Below are 18,660 nucleotides of genomic sequence, written 5' to 3'. Positions count from 1 at the left end.
GAGTGGAGCCCTGGGGATAGAGCCAGCCATGCCTGTCAAGCCTTCTTAGGCTTGTGACCTGGTTGTGCCAGCAAGAAACCCTTCTCCTAGCCCTTTGTCACTTTGAGGAATTCCACTGATAACCCTTGAGTCTAGGCTTTTGCTGGGTACCAGGTACCTAATGCTTTCCCCTCCTCCTGTGGAACAAACAATAAACCAGTCATTGGGCAGGACTGGAAACTTGTAGCAAAGGGAATGCTGCAAAAGAGGAAGAAAAAATGTGGGCCATGGCTCAGTCAGATTGGAGCAGGGCGACTTCCCTTATTATTAAGAAAAGTGAATGCACTCATTATTTATCAGTAATGCAATCACTACAAACAATTCTGCTTTTCTCAGTGGCAACACTAAAGTCCACAACTTTGAGAAAGAGATCATGCTGTAAATATCACAGGTCCTATCAAAAGTCTATCCTTGAAATAAATCCAGGATTGCTCACATTGCTATGATGGTCTTAGTTGTATTAAGTACAAATTAGATGAGAGATTCTGTTTGGGTAAAGATGAAGGGAAAGGAAATGAAGACAATTCTAGCAATTATTTCTCAGGCATCTGTTAGTGTTAATATTTTAAAAATTAATGGGTTTATTTTTATCTGAAGCTTTCCATATGCCTATAATCAGTAGATTACTTACTTGAAAGCAGAATTTTACAGCTGACACTCAAGTCTAAGGTAAATTACATGTCTTAGGATAGTTATAGTTCTATAATTGTTTTATTTGAAATCTCCCCAAATCTTTAATTTAGATGTAAATTCATCATTGCATAACTCAGACTCTGAGTATGATACAGAAATTCATATGTTTAATGTACTATTTTTAAATAAAGTTTATTTGCTAACTGAAAGGCAGAGCAACAGAGGGAGAGACACAGAGAAAGAGGAAGAAAGAGAGTTCTCTCATTCACCAGTTCACTTCCTAGAATGACCACAAAGAGCTGGGGCTAGCCCAGGCTGAAACCAGCAGCAAGGAATTCCATTTCCCACATGAGTGGCCAGAGTTCAACTATTTAGCCATCATCTGCTACTTACCAGGAATATCAGTGGAGAGCTGGAGTTGAACAGGTATTCCAATATGGGATATGTGTGACCTGAGTGGTGGTTAATCCATCACTCTGTAATGCCTCCTCCTAGTAACTTATTCTATAGCACCCAGAAAGGGTGTATCATCTACCCACCCATCCGCCCACACATCCATTCCTCCACACATCCATCCATCCATCCATCCATCTGTCTATCCATTAACAAGGATTTAATTGCTAGCTGGGTTCACTGAGGGTTCACTGGGTTCACTGGGACACTGAGCTGAACATGGCAGGGAACTAACTTTCTGGGCTCAACAACCATGCATCTTCTCCACCGAGTATGCATTTCAGATGTCAGTGCTGAGTGTTAAGAAGGAGCCACAGTGACTTGCAAGGGCTGTCTAGGGTCATTGCCAAATTCATGATGGCTGGCATTACTGAGGCAGAAGCTGATTCACTGTTTGCTAGTGGCAGGGATGGAGAGATGCTTGTAAACAATTTTCTCAAGTTGCAAAGAGGTTGGGCTGTGTGACTTCTGCAAATATTCTTTCCTAACTTTAAGAGCATAGTGTGTGAAATTGCTTTTTAAAAAGTATTCTCAAGGGAAAATGCCAAAGAAATCTAATGTACGATCAGCATTTCTTATACAGTAACCTCACTTGCTCAAAGGAGATCTTTTAAGACCACCAGTAGGTGACTGACTCTTTGGATAGTGTTAAGTATTACCTAAATGTACTGACTGTGTTTTTCCCTCTGTGCCTAGTAGTATTGCCACATGGTGCTATAGTTTGTGCATCCTTCCATGCTTTATGTACTGGTGCCTCATTTGCATTAGTCTAGTACTTCGGAGATGTGATAGATTTCAATAAAGGATATTTGAGTACAAGCACTGTAATACCACCAGTTGATCTGATAAATGAGACAGCTACTGTGTGGCTAATGGGCATGCAGTGTATACAGTGTGGATACACTGGAATGGGGAATGGGCCAAGTCCTGAGCCCCATAGAATAGGACACTAAGATGTCTCCTCATGAGACTCAGAACAGCATTCAACTTATGACTTGTTTATTTCTAGAATTTTCCATTATATATATATTGGACTGCAGTTAACCATCAGTTGCTGCAGCTGTGGAAAGGGAAGCCCTGGGTAAGGGTAGGCTGTAGTGGTTAAACACCTGAAGGCCTGGATTCAAGGTGAGCAAAAGGTGGTTGTTTCTGGGTATGCCTTCAGCTGTGAACCTGGGGAAGACACAATCTAATCATCAAAGTAGAGACTGTCACACTGCTAAGGGAGGCTGCAATCTTGCAGATATTTGTTTATCATAACTGTACTCTGGCAACCTCCATTCACTCTTACAGTGAGTCCGCACCATAATGTCTGAGGGTGGTATTGTGATTCCCATGTTACAGATGAGGAGGTCAACGCTGAGGAGCAGAAGGTCTTAGGCAGGGACCTAAGGCAGGTCCTGCCAGGCACACCCAGGATTTGAACTGAGGTCACCTGACTCCAGGCCTAATGCTTTGCATTCGTCTTGGTGTTGTCTGTCAGAGGCCCAGGGAAAAGGTCTCAGGATCTGTCATGGCTATGGGATTCCAGGACTTCCCTCATGGCTATGGGATTCCAGGACTTTCGGTGCCAGTGACACATATCCTGTCTACCTGTGCTTAGCCGGCATGCAGTGCCCTTCTGATTATGATTAATAATTTTCATTGGTTGATTTCTTATGAGCACAAACAAATGTCTTTCAAACCCAGAGGTCTACCAAACTAAATGTAATGGATAGAAGCACTGCATTTTAATTCCGTTAGAGCATAATTGGCACATGAGCATTTTCTCTTTGTTGTGTGGGATGCTTACCTGGGATTGTACTCAGAGAATCTTCGTTCGTATGTCTTCCCTCGAGGAGATCACCCGAGCACCCAAGAAAGAGAACATGCCACCTGACTGAGACACAGTCAACACTGGAGGCAGTGCCAGGCCACAGCTAGAGGAAGCCAGGGGGTGACACAGAGAGCCTGGAACCTGGCACCACAGATTTGGACATAGAGGCTAGTCCTGGGAGGGAAGGGGGAACCATGTGGGTAGGTTCACTTCATGACAGGGAAGGTGCACAGGGTCCCCTGGACTTTCTGCTGTCACAAGTGATAGTCGCAGCATGGCCTCCTCTGCTTCACAGGTAACCAGGGCACAGACTGACTCACAGTGAGTCCTGCAGCCTGTCTTTCCATGCTTCCCAGCGTGCTCTAGTGGAGAGGACTGTGACCTGGCTTCACATGACTGCCTCTTCTCAATGGAGACCTGGGGCAAGTCCCTGAATAGCTCTGAGCTTTAGTGGCACCTCTTGTAAAGTGGGCATACAATACCTGCCTCTCATGTGACAATGAAAGAAGACAGCTTCTACATAGTAGGCAGCATGGCATCTGATGTGAGGGAAAGTCTCTGTGACTTATGCTCTCTCCCCTCCCTATCTTAGCTTTAGGAAGGTCTGTTTAGGTCACTCTGACACTCGCTTAGGAGGGAACCATCATGTAACTGGCCAGCATGTGAATCTATATTGTCTTTGCCAAAAGCACAGCTTTCGTGAAAAGGGTTGTAAACTTTAATGAAGGCCCCTGTTCTTGAACTCAGAGCTCATTTGGAAGCCCCTCTCCATCCCCATGAGTAGTCAATCTTTCGATGCTGTTGATGTTAGCTCAGGTGCTGCAGGCTGTGCTTGTGATTCTCAGTTGGGCCCATCATCACACTGGTCCATGCAATATCTGTCACTAGTTTGTTTCCTCTTAAAAATATGCTTTGAAAATGGTATACTGTTGTTCTGTGTGCATGCAGTTAGACTGATGTTCTATAACATTCTAATGAAAACTACACTTGGAAAAACTTCATGGGGTGCCATGTGGTGCCACGCATGCGTCTGAGCCTTGGTCTCCAGCTGCTGGACACCACTTGCCAAGTGCAGTGACCACATTTTCCTAAATAGTGCCCCAAGGATGACCATCCCGGCTGCTTTTTACTCCTTACCAGAGCACCCAGCTTCTGAACACCTCTTTTGGATTCTGTTGGGTTTTCTCTAGGATCTGGGAGAGAAATTTCCAGGTTATGGATTATGCTTGTGTTTAATTTAGCTAAGTTCTGAAACATCTACAAACACCTACCCTCCTCAGACACTCCATATCTTTCTTATTTTTTCCAAATCCTTTTGTTTTCAGTGTAATCTATGCAAAATGTGTCTGATGTTAATTTGCATTTGGATGAGCTCAGATAATCTTGAGCATTTTATGGTAGGTCTGTTGCTTTTCTGTGTCTCAGAAAATTACCCATTCATATCTTTTATCCATTTTTCTATTTTGTGTATTTTTTCTTGCATATTTGCTAGTATAAATATCTTTTCAATTTTAGATATTCCTAGTAACTTCTCTCTGTCCCTTAATTATCATTGTTGGCAAGAAATACTTAATTTTGATATATCTAGGTTGCTCTTTTCCATTGGTTTTCAGTATTTTTCTCATATCCACACATTAGCCTATATTCACAAGTGTATGTCTATTTTGTTGGTTCATTAATCTTTAACAGTTTTTATTACCTATGACTTTAAAAGATAGTTATTAAGTTACAGGGCAAGTATCTTCTATTTATTGTTCTTTTTGAAAGATTGATTCAGCTTTCCAGGAACTTTTACTGATCCTCTAAATTAATTTTAAAGTAACTTTATTAAGCACCTCAAAACCCAACTAAAATTTGATTGTGATGAAACCAAATCTATACATTAATAAAGAATATTTTAATATTATTTTCCTATTAAAGACTATTGACTATTTTTCTACTTATTAAAGTCATCTTCTGTAATAGGTTGCTTTAATAAAACTTTGTGTATGTTTGATTAAGTTTCTAGGCTTTATACTTAATACCATATTTGGTTAATAGTCTATTTTTAGAGCTGTTTTAGGCTTCCAAAAAAAAAAAAGCAGAAGGTACAGTTGTCCCCTTTCATAGAGGATACATCTTTCATTTTTTTTTTAAGATTTATTTATTTATTGGAAAGTCAGATATACAGAGAGGAGGAGAGACAGAGAGGAAGATCTTCTGTCTGATGATTCACTCCCCAAGTGAGCGCAACGGCCGATGCTATGCTGATCCAAAGCCAGGAGCCAGGAACTTCTTCCGGGTCTCCCACACGGGTGCAGGGTCCCAAAGCTTTGGACCGTCCTCGACTGCCTTCCCAGGTCACAAGCAGGGAGCTGGATGGGAAGTAGAGCTGCCGGGGTTAGAACTGGTGCCCATATGGGATCCTGGTGCGTTCAAGGCAAGGACTTTAGCCGCTAGGCTACGCCGCTGGGCCCTGGATACGTCTTTCATTTTAAGAACATTTATTTGTTTATTTTAAAGTGGGGGAGGGGAGAAAGAGAGAGATCTTTTATCTTCTGGTTCACTCTCCACATGGTCCAATAGCCAGGGCTGGACCAAGTTAAAGCCAGGAGCCAGGCAGTGCACCTGGGTCTTTCATGTGGGTGTCAGGGACTCAGTCACTTAAGCCAGCATCTGCTGCTTCCTAATTGTACTAGCAGGGAGTTAGATTGTAAGTGTAAAAGTCAGGACTCGGATTGGCACTCTGATATAGGATGGTAGGATCACAAGCAGTGGCTTAACCGGCTGACCCACCATGGCCCACGTAAGGGGTATGTTTTCAGCTGCCCTAGGATGTCTGAAATCATGGTTATTATAACACCTAATAAAGGATATACAATACATATATATATAATACATGTATATAGATATATGCTATGTTTTTCCTATATATATATGAATGATTAATTTATAGGTTAGGTACAGTATGAGCTTAAGAATAATAATTAATAACAAAATAGAATAATTATATAATACACTAATGTTTATAATATGGCATAATAAAATTATTTAAAATTTATGAAGGATTTGTTTCTGAATTTTTCTACTTACTGTTTCTGGAGTACCAGGGACTCCCCCTAACTGCTACACATAGTGAAACTGCACAAGAGGATTGGCTAGATCAGAGCACGCCCACATTCGGTCACTGCTGTCCTGCATTGCTCGTGCTATGCTCCGTCTGTCTGCTGAGTCATGGTAGTGTCCATGTCAATGGCAGTGACCATGTCCAGTGCATGGTCCCCATTACGGCTCCCTCTTTCTGTGGTCTGGTCCCATGACTGTCTCCAGTGTGTCATGACATGTATCACCACTACAGTGACACACGTAGTAGTCTCACTGCTCTCAAAGTCATTTGTGTCCCGTCTACTCCTTTCTTTCCTTCCTTCTTGCCTCCTTCCCCGCCCCCTTGTGCCTAACCTTTTCCAGGATGGGTAAGAGCTGGAATTGTACAACAGCAGCCTTTTGGGATCAACGTTTTCACTTAGCAAATATGTTAAAGATTCTTCCATGTCTTTGTTTGTTTTGGCTCGATAGCTTATTTCTTTTGGTTGCTGAGTCATATTCCATTGCCTGGATGTACCTATTCTGTTTATCCATTTCCCTAATGAAGAACTAGGTTGCTTCCTAGTTTTAGCAATTATGAGTACATATTTGTGTGCTGATTTTTAAAAATGATATCTGTTCAGATCTTTTGCCCATTTTTAAATTGGGTTATTTGTCTTATTATTGTTCAGTTTTAAGTGTTTTTTGTACATCTTGGCATAAAGTCCTTTCTCATGATTTATGGCTTGCCTTTTGAACTCTGAATTTCCTTTTTTCCCTTTTTTTCCTTTTTTGTAGAGATTCATTTATTTGAAAGGTAGAGTTGGAGAGAGAGAGAGAAAAAGAGAGAGACAGAGAAAGAGAGAGAGAGAATCTTCCATCAATTGGTTTTCTTCTCAAATGGCTACAAGAACTGAAGCTGGCCCACGCCAAATTCAGGAGTCAGAAACTCCATCTAGGTCTCACATGTGGATGACAGGGTCCAAGTACTCAAGTCATTTTTTGTTGCATTCCCAAGTGTTTCCATGAGTTAGAAATGGAGCAGAAGGGACCATATGGGATTCCAGTGTTGTGTCCAGTGGCTTAACCCACTGCGCCACAGCATAGGCCTCAGTGTTTTCCCTTTTGAAAATGTATAGACTATAAAATGGTAAATGTGGAGGTCGCAAAGAAAAACAGATGATGTGATTAGCACATGATGGAAATGGCCTGGAAAGAACTGATTGATGGGGATGTCATTGAATGTGAGACACTGTTAGCTGGGCAGCAGTCAGGAGAGTGAATGCTGATTTTTTTTATTTCCCTCCTATTTTGATTCTGAGTGAGAAGAAATGGAAAGTGTAAATAAGGTGCATGAAGCCTGTGCTGTGAGCTAGAAGTAGGAGAATGAGTCACAAGAAAGAGAGATGGAATCATAAAGGCTAGGCTTGTGTGTTGAGGGCATCATGGGAATGCCCAGCCCTGCTGCTCTGTAGTCCTGCTTGGGCACAGAACCAGTGTGAATAATACCTCTGCTCCAAAATCCTGCTGCCTCCCAATGAGGCTGTGGGATAAACTTAAAGGCTTTGTGATAATAATCCTAAACACAGAACAAGTTAAGGAGAAGTTAACTAAAGTTGAAAATAGAACAAGAATTTATTTGGGTTTAGAGCTTCTTCTCTTTAAGCTCTTGCTTTCAGGGTTACTTTCTCATGTATTTCTTTTTCTTTTTTGAGATTTATTTATTTTTATTGGAAAGTCTGATATACAGCGAGAAGAATCTTGGATCTGCTGGTTCACTCACTAAATGACTACAATAGTCAGGGCTGAGTCAACCTGAAGCTAGGAACTAGGAGCTTCTTCTGGGTCTCCTGCACAGGTGCAGGGTCCCAAAGCATTGGGCCATCCTCTGCTGCTTTCCCAGGACATAAACAGGGAGCTGGGTTGGATGTGGAGTGACTGGGACACAAACTGGCACTCATGTAGGATGCTGGTACCTGAAGGTGGATTAGCCAGTTAAGCTGACCCCTTGTGTATTTCTCTATCAACACTATTTTGTAGCTTAGTTGAATTTATTGCCTCCACCAAGGCGGGTAAGTGGACAGGTGAGTGTTATCTTCATTAGGCAGCCCCGCTCCTAAAGAATGGGCAGGTGTTGTTAGTAGAAAAGGCAACACGAGCTACCCATAGGCGCAACGCACTTAATGCTCCTTCGTTCACCTGAAGCTGAGGGCATTGCTGATTTATTTCAACCATTCTCACAGAGAGCTTGGCGGTGACTTACCGTCTCCTCGGAGCAGGAAACAAGGGTGCCGTTCTACCGTACTAAGGCTTGTCCAGGAGAAGAAAAGTATGTGTCATCCCTGAAGGGGCCTGGACTGTCTCAAAAGGACCCTCTTGGCTCATCTGGTAAGACTGCTAGGACCTCCTATGACCCCATGATGCTCAGGACCCCACTGGCTACTAGATGACTTACAGGACAGCAGTATGGGCAGGCGCCTGATGGAATGGATAACATTGTGAAGAATTTCACACACAGCTCATGGGGTCCTGAACCCTGAAGCTCCCAAGAATTGGAGAAGAATTTTTTAGGTGACCACCGGGATGTGGCTGGCTGTTGCCATGCTGGGGGTGGGGGTGGCGGCGACAAGTGGTGGTGGTGTGTGTGTGGCCTGAACCAACCGCATCAGAAAGGTCATCTGCTGGTCAAGATCATGCATGTATACTGTGGAGGTGGTTGTGAGGGTGTTCGGGTTGGGAGAGGAGATTAGTAAGGGCTTTAGAGCAGCTCTGTCCCAGAGAGGACTTTGGGAGAGAAGCTCCTGGCCTCTTGGCAGACCAAGGACTCAGTGTAGCTGCTGTGTTGAATCTATCAACTTGACCAGTTCTGCTAAATTCTATCTTCAAGTTGTGCATTAAGGCAAAATGACCCCACTTATCCCCTCTCCCCCACAGAAAGAAGAGGAAAATAAGAGAGACTGTGAGTGGACATTGAGTTTCAGCTGTTGCGTGGATGTTTTGCTTTGCCAGTGGGCATTTGGCACTGACGTGCCAGGAGGCCATGCCTCCACTTTTCAGCTGCTGCTGGGACTGTGGCACCCTTACTTCCCTGCCTCCCCCGGAACGAGCAAGGTGGCAGAATTCCAGAAAGTGCTTCAGTGGATGCAGCCCTGAAGGAGACTAGGAGGTAAGAGGAAATGGGAGAGGGATGGGATTGAAGTTTTGCATTTTATTAATTTCTGTTTCCAATGCACCAGTGCTTGTGGTGATGAGAGTGATGATCGGCTGGCAGCAGTGGGAGCAGGTAGGGTGTAGCGGGGGCTGCAGGGCAAAGGCTGGCACTGACCTGGAATGCTTGAGGGTGCCCAAGCAGAGACACAACGTCCAGATGAACAACAATGCCCAAAAAGCAAAGCTTGAGCTCCCCTCCCCCAGCAAAGCCGTTGGAAGGAGTTGGCATCTGTGCTGGGCCACAGACCCTGCTGGGTTGTCCTTTGGGATGATAAAGGTCTATGGGCACAGACAGGAATTGATGGGTTGTAAGGGAGGGAGGTTCTCACCTTGGCAAACTGCCTCACCTGGAAGGTTCACTGCGTTGTTCCTTGTTGCAGCTCACTCCCACAGAGCCCAAATCTGATTATTCAAGGGAAAAAAAAAGAATTTTGCAGCACAGTGGGATCCCTGGAACCTCTCAGTGGGGCTTGGCCAGACACATGTGATGCGATTAGTTTTTGTATTCTAAGCAATTACACGTCACACATGCAAACAAGGCTGGGTTTAGAACGTCAGAGACTTCTTAAACACAGACACCATGTCTGATAACAGGGCTTGTGCATGTGTTTCTCTCAAGCTAAGGGGAACGTGGGAGCCACCATGAGCGTGGGGATGAAAGGCATGCTTGCACCACCTGTTGGGGTCTGGCCAATCTCTCAGGGCTTTGGCTGTCACTGCTCTCAACAGGTGCATCTGGTCTCTCTCAGCAGAGGTCTTGGTCTCCATCTTTCCCCAGGGCCTTGTGGTCAGCACATGGTGGGTTACCACCAGCTGAAATCTCTCTGAGGAGGTGTAGGACTCAAGGCTCCTGCAGTCTGGCAGCAGGGATCCTGTGCTAAGGATCCTTGGCACTGCTTCCAGCTGCATCCAGCATCCTGGTTGTACCCTAAGATAACATAGGCATTGCATCATTGGCTGTATGAGTTGTTTCCAAATTTTATGAAGGTACTTCAAAGAGCTATGGAAAACAATTAAAAGATTATTTGGGTGCAAGAGTTTATTAAAATATATTCAATTTTTCCATAATATACACTTTCATGAACATTTGAAGACTTTCCTAATATACCTAGGTTTCAGTCTTTTGCACCAAAATAAACTTATCTTTTAATTCCATTTCCCATGAAGTCTTTGAAGTACCTTTGAACCATAATTTACTCAAATGTTCCACACTTTTTCTGCACAGCACAAAACATGTTTATGACTTCGGGGTACAACAGATATTTATCTGCTTTGAAGGAAGTAGCCACGGGTTTGTCAGTCATGGGGTAAACATATTTACAATGTTAACTGCTTTTGGAGGAAAAACATGTTGACAAGCAAAGGAATATTTTCAGTAAAAAGGCTTGTTTACCAGGCTTCTACCCGGCACACAGGTGTTTATGCATGCCTGGTAAAATGAAGGATAAAGCATCCTTTACAAAAATCCATTTTTGTGGATTGCAGGTTGGATAATGGATTACTGTTGGCACCTCCTGTGTTTCATTGATGTGTGTTTAGATTAGTTTGCATTTTCTGGTACACCGGGCTTGACATTCTAGAAGCAGACTCGTGCTGCTCTTGTTTGGGAGCCATTTACTGAAAAAAAAAGTTGCTACAGAAAAACTGCTCAGAAGAACGAGGGAGAACTAATGGTTTTAGTGACCAGTGTTTCAGGTTTGGATCTTATGGGCTCGCTCAATGAGGAGGAGGCGTGACTCTTGTTTGTAGCTGTATTTCCAATTATGAGAGTTGAATCTGGCATAGGAAAGGTGCTTAGCATATATTTACTGAGTGAATGAATGAATAAATGGGAGAATGAACTCATTCATTGTCACCCCACTTCCCATGAGATAGATACTTGAACTGTTGAGCAAATCAACCCATTAGAGGTTGTGCCCTTGGTTATTCGGATTGGGTCAAGGTGAGGTGTGGTCTCCTGGCTCCTCTCGTGACTCCTCTTCTACCCCTCTACTGGGCTTCTTTCTAGTAGAACCCCAGGTGTGCTAAGGTGCCAAAAAGGGGCAGGAGCCAGGTCAGGGAACCAGGCTTGCAAGGTTGTTCCCACAGGTGAGTTTAGGAGTTTAACCTGAGCTCTGCATGCTGCTATTTGCTGAGTGGGGAGGCTCTGTTTTGTTAACATCTTTGAGCTTCAATTTCTTCAGCTGTAAAACAGGAATGAGAAATCAACCCCAGGCTGTATCTAGGTAAAACAAAGAATATGCAAGAACTGAAAATCCCAAAGTTTCATTGTTGCTTTGATTTTTCAACACCAGCATTGTCTTCAATGTCCATGATCATTCTGCCAGGTAGATGTTCCGCATGGTCATTAGAAACATTTTAATAAAATAGAAAAGTATCAAACAGTAAACAAAATACCCATGATTCTCCTTGTCCATTGGTATGTGCTTATTGAATATTGTTATTTTCTTTGTTCTGTGGAAGAGATGCTGGGCCAGGTGAGCTGAGAGGGGATCACTAGAATCAGGTAGGTAGATAGGGGTGTGTGTGTGTGTGTGTGTGTGTGTGTGTGTGTTTTGGAGGCTGTGTGAGTTGCAGACATTTGGGGTGAAGCAGCAGAGAGGAGATCTATCTATATCTGTCTCTTTCTCTTGCCTCCATCTCTATCCTTCTCCTCTCTATCCCTCCCTCCCTCCTCTCTATCATATAAATAAAACAAAAAGAGAAACCAAAAAGTGCAGGTCCTACATGCCACACTGCAGGAGTCGGGGGATAGACATAATGCTTGATACGGTGAGACTGTTTGGGGGCTATTTTCTGAGCACTTGCAATGTTCCAGAAACCTGGCTCTACGTGGCAAATACAAGAAAGACCAGGTCACTGGGTGATGCCAAGCAGTTGAAAGTAAGCAAGCAAACAAGTCAAAAGGAAAAAGAGACAAAGCTAAGCTAAGGGAGGGTGCTCTTGCCTGAGGAAGCTAGGGGCTCTGCAACCCTGACTCATCAGGCTAGGGATCTTGTGGGCATATACCTTCGGGGAGCTTAGTGAAGTTCCTTTAAAAAATTTTTTTATTTTTGTTGGAAAGGCAGATATACAGAGAGGAATAGAGACAGAGAGGAAGATCCTCCATTCAAAGGTTCTCTCCCCAAGTGGCCAGAGCTGAGCCAATCCAATGCCAGGAGCCAGGAGTTTCCTCTGGGCCTCCCACACAGGTGCAGGGTCCCAAGGCTTTGGGTTGTCCTCCACTGTATTCTCAGGCCACAAGCAGGGAGCTGGATGGGAACCAGGGCAGCCGGGATTAGAACCGGCACCCATAAGAGATCCTGGTGCATTCAAGGCAAGCACCCCAGCTGCTATGCTATCGCACCTGGCCCTGAAGTTCCTTTTGCACATGGCATTTTATTGTTTTGCCTGTAATGGCACCAAGAGACCCATGTAAACTTATATGCATTTTTGGATATTTATAATGTGATGGGATTTTAAAATTATCTCTTCTACAGAAAAAAAGTTGTGTATGTATAATGATTCAAATATAGACATTATTACTCATCTATGGGCTGTTTTTCCCTAAAGTCTTTTTTTTTTTTTAGATTTATTTTTATTGGGAAGGCAGGTCAGGTTTATGGAGTGATAGAGAGCAGGACCTTCCATATACTGGTTTACTCCCCAAATGGCCACAATGGCCAAAGCTGAGCCCATCCAGAGCCAGGAGTTCTTTTGGGTCTCCCACATGTTGGTGCAGTCATTCAAACTCCTTTTAACAAGAACAAAACTTATCACCAAGTAAGTCCACCAGAGGAGAACAACCCAATGCAGATACTAGGAAGTCCTCCACTCACGAAGAAGCCATGGGATTCCATATTGAGCAAAGAACTCTGTAGGGAACAGCCAGAACTTTATAACTGAATGCCTGTGAGGCCAGCTCAGCTCCCCAGAGAGTAAAGTTGTTAGACATTGAGAGAGAGAGAGTTCCTGTTTGGTTCACTGTTCAAATGTTGGGATGGCCAGAACTCAGCTGGGGCTGAAGAATCAGGAGCCAGGAATGCAATAATCCACTTACTTGAGTCATCACTGCTGCCTTCTAGGGTGTGCATCAGGAGGAAATGGAAGCCAGGAATGCTGATGTGGGTCACGGGTGCCTTAAGTGGCTTCATACTATTAACCACCTGCTTTGACTACAGGATGTTCTTGAGAAGGACTGCCTGAATCTGGCAATACAAATGTATGCAAAAATAGCAGGTGGGTCCACAAGCCCTGGTGGGTTTTTTACTCCCAACAACCGCAACATTGTTCTGATTCCCACTGGATTGTCATAGCTTTCCTCCCCATGTGCTCCCACTGCAAGTTGGGGCATCACATTTCCTCAGCCTTAACAATGGAGGCAGCTGGGACTAAGTTTGGACTGGGTGTCACCTGGGCTGGCTGCTTCTGCCAGTGTGTAACAGGCCTCAGGAAGCACATGGGCAGGAGTATTCCAGGTGCCAGAAAGCACGGGAGAGAAGAAATGTTCCCTGCCCCAGAGAAGCTCACTGTTGAAGGAGAGACAGATGAGGTTTGCTCTCAGGCGGAGTTCTGTAGTAGAAACACATGCAAAAATTATGGGAAGACAGAAGAGGGAGTGAAACATTGATACATTTTCTCAACCCAACTATCCTGGGAAATAGGAATTATTGGCCCACTTTTCAGAAGAGGAAATTGGGGGCAGGAACAGTTTCTCGCCTGCTTCTTCTCTCTGTTCTTTCTGTCTTGCCTCTGTGCCACCTCCTCTCTTGTACTTGCCTTTCCCTCTTTTTTTTTTTTTAGGTGACTATTTAGTGAACACCCTCCATGTACCATGCCAAGGAAAGATACAGTTCCTATCCTTCCAGGCATTTCCAAGCCAGTTTTGAGACAGTCAATATACAAATCATAGCATAAACAGCAGTATAATTACTGATAGAAGGAGAACGAGACCATTGACAGGGATCGCCCCCCTGGTCTGGCAGTGGTGATCAAGATCATGTCACTAGAGGGACTCAAGCTCCCATTACCTGACTCTCAAGTTGGGAGCCTTGTTCATTGTGTGATAAAGATGGGAATACAATTACACAGGATTGAAATGGGGGCAGCATTAAGTTATTATAGCGTGTTTACACCAACTAAGTTGGCTAAGACATCATTAGGTGCTACTACTTTTTAAAGATTTATTTGAAGGTGGAGTGACAGACCAAGATCTTCCATTTACTGGAAGCCTAAATGGTAGCAATATCTTGGAACTTGGTTCCTGAACCAGGCCAAAGTCAGGAGCCAAGACCTCCCTCAGGGACTCCTACATGGTTATCAGGGCCCCCAATACTTGGGCCATCCTCTGCTGCCTTCCCAGATGCATTAGCAGGGAGCTGGAATGGAGGCAGCGCACACAGTCCTGGAACCAGCACTCTGATAGGGCAGGCTGGTGTAGTAAACTGTGGCTTAACCTGCTGTACCATAATGCCCAACCCAAAGCAGTGTAGTTTCATGGGACTACTGTCACAATCATCACATAATGAGCTGGTATTTCAAAATTCCCTGGGTGTTTTGTGACCAGGCACTTGAGGAGACAATACTTTTCAGGCCCTCTTCACTGTGACTTGAGGAAAAATACCCAACTGAACAATGATAGTTATTTTTTGTTTTATTTTTTTTCCTAAATGTTTACTTGTTTGAAAAAATAGATCCTTGATCCACTGGTTCTTCCTCAAATGGGCACAATGGCTAGGGCTGGACTAGGAGCCTGGAACTCCATCCAGGTTTCCCATGTGGGACCAGGGGCCCAAGCACTTGGACCATCTTCCTGTGCTCTCCTATGTGCATTAGTAGGGAGCGGGATTGAAAGAGGAGCAGCAGGAACTCAAACAAGTGCTTACCCACTGTGCCACAATGAAAGCCTCAAGCAGATGAATCTCAACACTAAAGTGTAGGGGGTTTTAAATTAACATTAGTCAAGACCTCAAGGACCAAAGCCACACCACTAATTTGTAGAATCCCGGCAACTGAGTTAATATCTAAGTGCACCAGCTTTGCAAGGCACTATGGAAGGAACTGAGTGGAAATGGGACATGGACAGGCATACTACACACCTACCATGCTCCTTTAGGATAGGCCAAGCTGGGAATGCATTTGACCAGGGTCGTGTTTCTAATTTCAAATACTCAAAAGTAGATCTGAAGTTAGTTCATCTATAGAAAAAAAACCCCAGCAATTCACTCATCTAAAATGATTGTCTTTGGAGTGTATGTTTTGGGCCAAGGCACCAAAGCAGATGGAGGTTAAAAGAAGCACTCAAGATGTCATAAGGACTTTGGAGACAGAGACCAGGGGAAGTGAAGGGGAGAGGGTATTTCTCACTGTGGCGAGGGCTGGCAGGAGCAGAGATGCCCAAAGTGCCTAGCGCCAAGTGCTATGCAGGAAATGTGGGAAAGTGATATTCGATAAGGCAGGGAGGGGTCTAGCTAGAGGTGCTGTGTCCTTACAGAAGAGAACACCTAGTCTAGAAATGTCTGAGCAAGCAAGCAGAAGAGCCCGGCCACACAAGAGAATGCCCACAGGGAACAAATGGAGGCTGGATTTGAAGGGTCAAGACAGCCTGCAGGTGACTGCTCGGGAGACCCATACAGGGCTGTACTGAGTGCTACGTAGGCCTGGAAGCCCCAGGAGGTTGGCTGGGTTTTGATTTGGAGGGCTGGATTTGGGAATTGCTGGGAGAGGATTGCAGGATGCAGCTGAGGGTATACACCAGGCCATGTGGACCTGCGGCGGGACTATGGCCGAACAAAGGTACTTCCAAATGTTCTCAGAAAATATTGATGAGTTTGAGTACCAAATAGTATGAAATCCGTGTGAAGTGTTTTGTAATATGCCCTTTTCATGGCCGTTTTGAAGACCTCTCCTATACATGCATCGTGAAAAATGTTTGTACCCACAGTAAACCTACCTTTTAATTCCATTTTTCACAGAAGTTTTGAAACATCTTTGTATGTGCGTACAACATGCTTAGCTTGGATGGCCCCCTGGCTGGTCAATAGACAATAGTGGGACTAACACTGCCTGCTGTGACCCATAGAAATAGGACCCTGGTAAGAAAGTACACACCATGTGACATAGGAACCCTGGCCCAGCTAAATGGCTAAAGGAGGACACCTGGCCTACTTTGGGCTATTGGCTTCCAATCCTTTTTTTCCTATTTCTTTCTTGTGGCTCCTATTTCTCAAAATCTGAACTGAGAAGCTTGGGGTTGGGTGTGGGTGCTGAGCCCCATTTAGTGCAGAGCACAGAGCCTGAATCACCCTGTGGGCCTCCAGTTGGCCTGAGTCCCTATCTTGAATCCTATTATCCAACTCTATAATTTTTTGAGATCATCTTCCTCCCAAATTCCTTAGTTGTTAAGCAGACTTTTCTTATTTGTAAGATAATGTTAACTAATACATAGCAGCAAAAATAATACATGTTTCAAAACTAGTTTCTAACCCTTCCAGGAAAATCTTGTCTAAGATGATGATTTAATCACATCACGTCCAAATTCCTGGTCTTATAATAATTCAGGACTTGGGGGTGGACTGGTACAGCAGTTAAGTTACAGTCTGGGATCCCTACATCCCATATTGAAAGTGCCTGGTTGGAATCTTGGCTCCTCCATTTTTGCTCTATCTTTCTGTTAATGTGTTCCCCAGGAGGCAGTAAGTAATGGCTCCCTCCTGCCCACATAGGGCACTCAGGTGGAATTACAGGCTTCTCGCTTTGGCCCGGCCCAAACCCAGCCCCAGTTGTTGCAGGCATTAGGGGGTGGGCCAGTAGATAAAAGATCTCTCTGCTTCTCAAATAAGTGCAAAACTTTGTTAAAGTTCACCATTCTTTCATGATCATCTGCTCACCTGTCTTGGGCACGGGGTAATTTCAGCATGGGCTACGCTGGTAGCTGCTGGCAGGTGTGATGGAAGAGGAGCCAGAAGGCTCTGTCTTGAAAGTGCTCCGACTGGGGCTGAGCATTCCATGGAGTTGGACAATTCCCAGGGTTTACTATAAGCCTGCTCAGGTTGGTGCGGAGGATGGAGGCTTAGGGAAGAAGCAGCAGCCTGGGTGGACTCAGCCCCTCTGCAATGCCTACTTCTCAGCCAGTAATTGAATTGCATTTCCCAGGTCAGCCAGTAATTGAACTGGAAACATTCTATAAGATCAGGCACAAAGAGGTGCAACAACAATGATCCAATGGTGTGTTTGTCTTTCATTCTTTATTTCTAAGGCACATATTAGGATGCATTTTAGAAATTCTTACTGGTCAGCAGGCACTGGTAACCTCTTCTGAGACTAGGCAGAAGGCTAGAACAACATGAATTTGGGGTGCATTATAAAATTCAATTAATTTGCACATGACTCAATTGCTTTCTCCCGCAAATGAATGAAATCCACATGATTTCTAGTCTGTTTCTATGGTTTCCTTCCTCTGTTCAGATACATTAATTAGCTTGTCAGTTTATTACAGATTTTGGTGCCTTTTTTTCCCCCCTTCAAATGTGAGTCCATATTAATTTAGTTTTCATTTCAACAGTGTTTAAAAATAGAGCAAACCTATTTTGACTAGCACACAATCAGGTCCCTGAATGCTGAAGGAGTTTGATGCAGAAGTTCAGGTTTTTCACTGTGATCTTCTTGCCTTGGATAACATCTGGTTACATAGCCTTCTCCCTAACAGGACAATGGCAGGCACAGTGCTTCCACCTGTAAGTATAGCTGGCCTGAGGCCTTGCTAGCTTGAATACCCAGAGACTTCACAACTGTGTGCCATGGGCTATGTGCCGAGTTTGAAGGCCTGGACTTCTGAGGTCAGGGCATGGCTGAACTTGGTCTGTGCTACTGGCTGTGAGATCTTGGGCTATTTCTTATGGTTTCCAAGCTTCTGATTCCTCATCTGAAATGCAGCCTAGTTTGTAGAATAACCCCTCCTGATATCTTGAATACCTCTCTTGTTATGTTGCTTGAACCTAGGATTCCTGATGCTTCTGTGTCAGGTGCAAGCCCCCGTATGAGACTGGTGACCCTCCCTGGTTCCTAGCTCTGCTTGATCTAGGTGACAAGCATGTACTTAGCTGTGATGGTTAGTTTCATGTGCCAACCTGACTGGGTCATGGGATGCCAAGGTATCTGACTCATCGTTATTTCTGGCTATGTTTATGAAGGTGTTTCCTGATTAGATCAGCATTTCAGCTGGTGGACTGATGAGTAAGGGCAGATGCTGTGCTCTGTGTGGGTGGGAAGTGAATAGAAAAAAAGATGATGGAGGTTGCACTTGACCCTTGTGCTTGAGCTGGGCCTTCTGCTTCTTGGCTCCCAGACCGTCAGACTTACTGGATCTTGGGCTTTTGAACTTTACTGCTGACTTCTGCATCTCCAGCCTGTAGTCAGCAGAGCCTGAAACATCTCAACTACCATACTTACTTGAACTTGTATGTTAC

General features: G+C 44.2%; 1 protein-coding gene across 3 annotated transcripts in view; it reads left to right on the top strand.

Moving 5' to 3' along the window:
• Positions 1–18,660, top strand: part of INTS6 (integrator complex subunit 6) — a 142,943-nt gene that overhangs the window by 102,125 nt on the left and 22,158 nt on the right. For all 3 annotated transcript variants that reach the window (XR_005884945.1, XR_005884947.1, XR_005884946.1), the window contains 2 exons: positions 8,248–8,392; positions 8,939–9,170. The gene's annotated coding sequence lies outside the window, so the exon portion shown is untranslated. The remainder of the gene's footprint in view (positions 1–8,247; positions 8,393–8,938; positions 9,171–18,660) is intronic.

The sequence above is a fragment of the Ochotona curzoniae genome, unplaced genomic scaffold, assembly GCF_017591425.1.
Source record: "Ochotona curzoniae isolate NIBS_2020 unplaced genomic scaffold, NIBS_Ocur_1.0 contig_64, whole genome shotgun sequence".
In the NCBI taxonomy this organism is placed as follows: domain Eukaryota; kingdom Metazoa; phylum Chordata; class Mammalia; order Lagomorpha; family Ochotonidae; genus Ochotona; species Ochotona curzoniae.
Note: the sequence above shows the minus strand (reverse complement) of the source record. Positions and strands in the feature narration are given on the sequence as shown.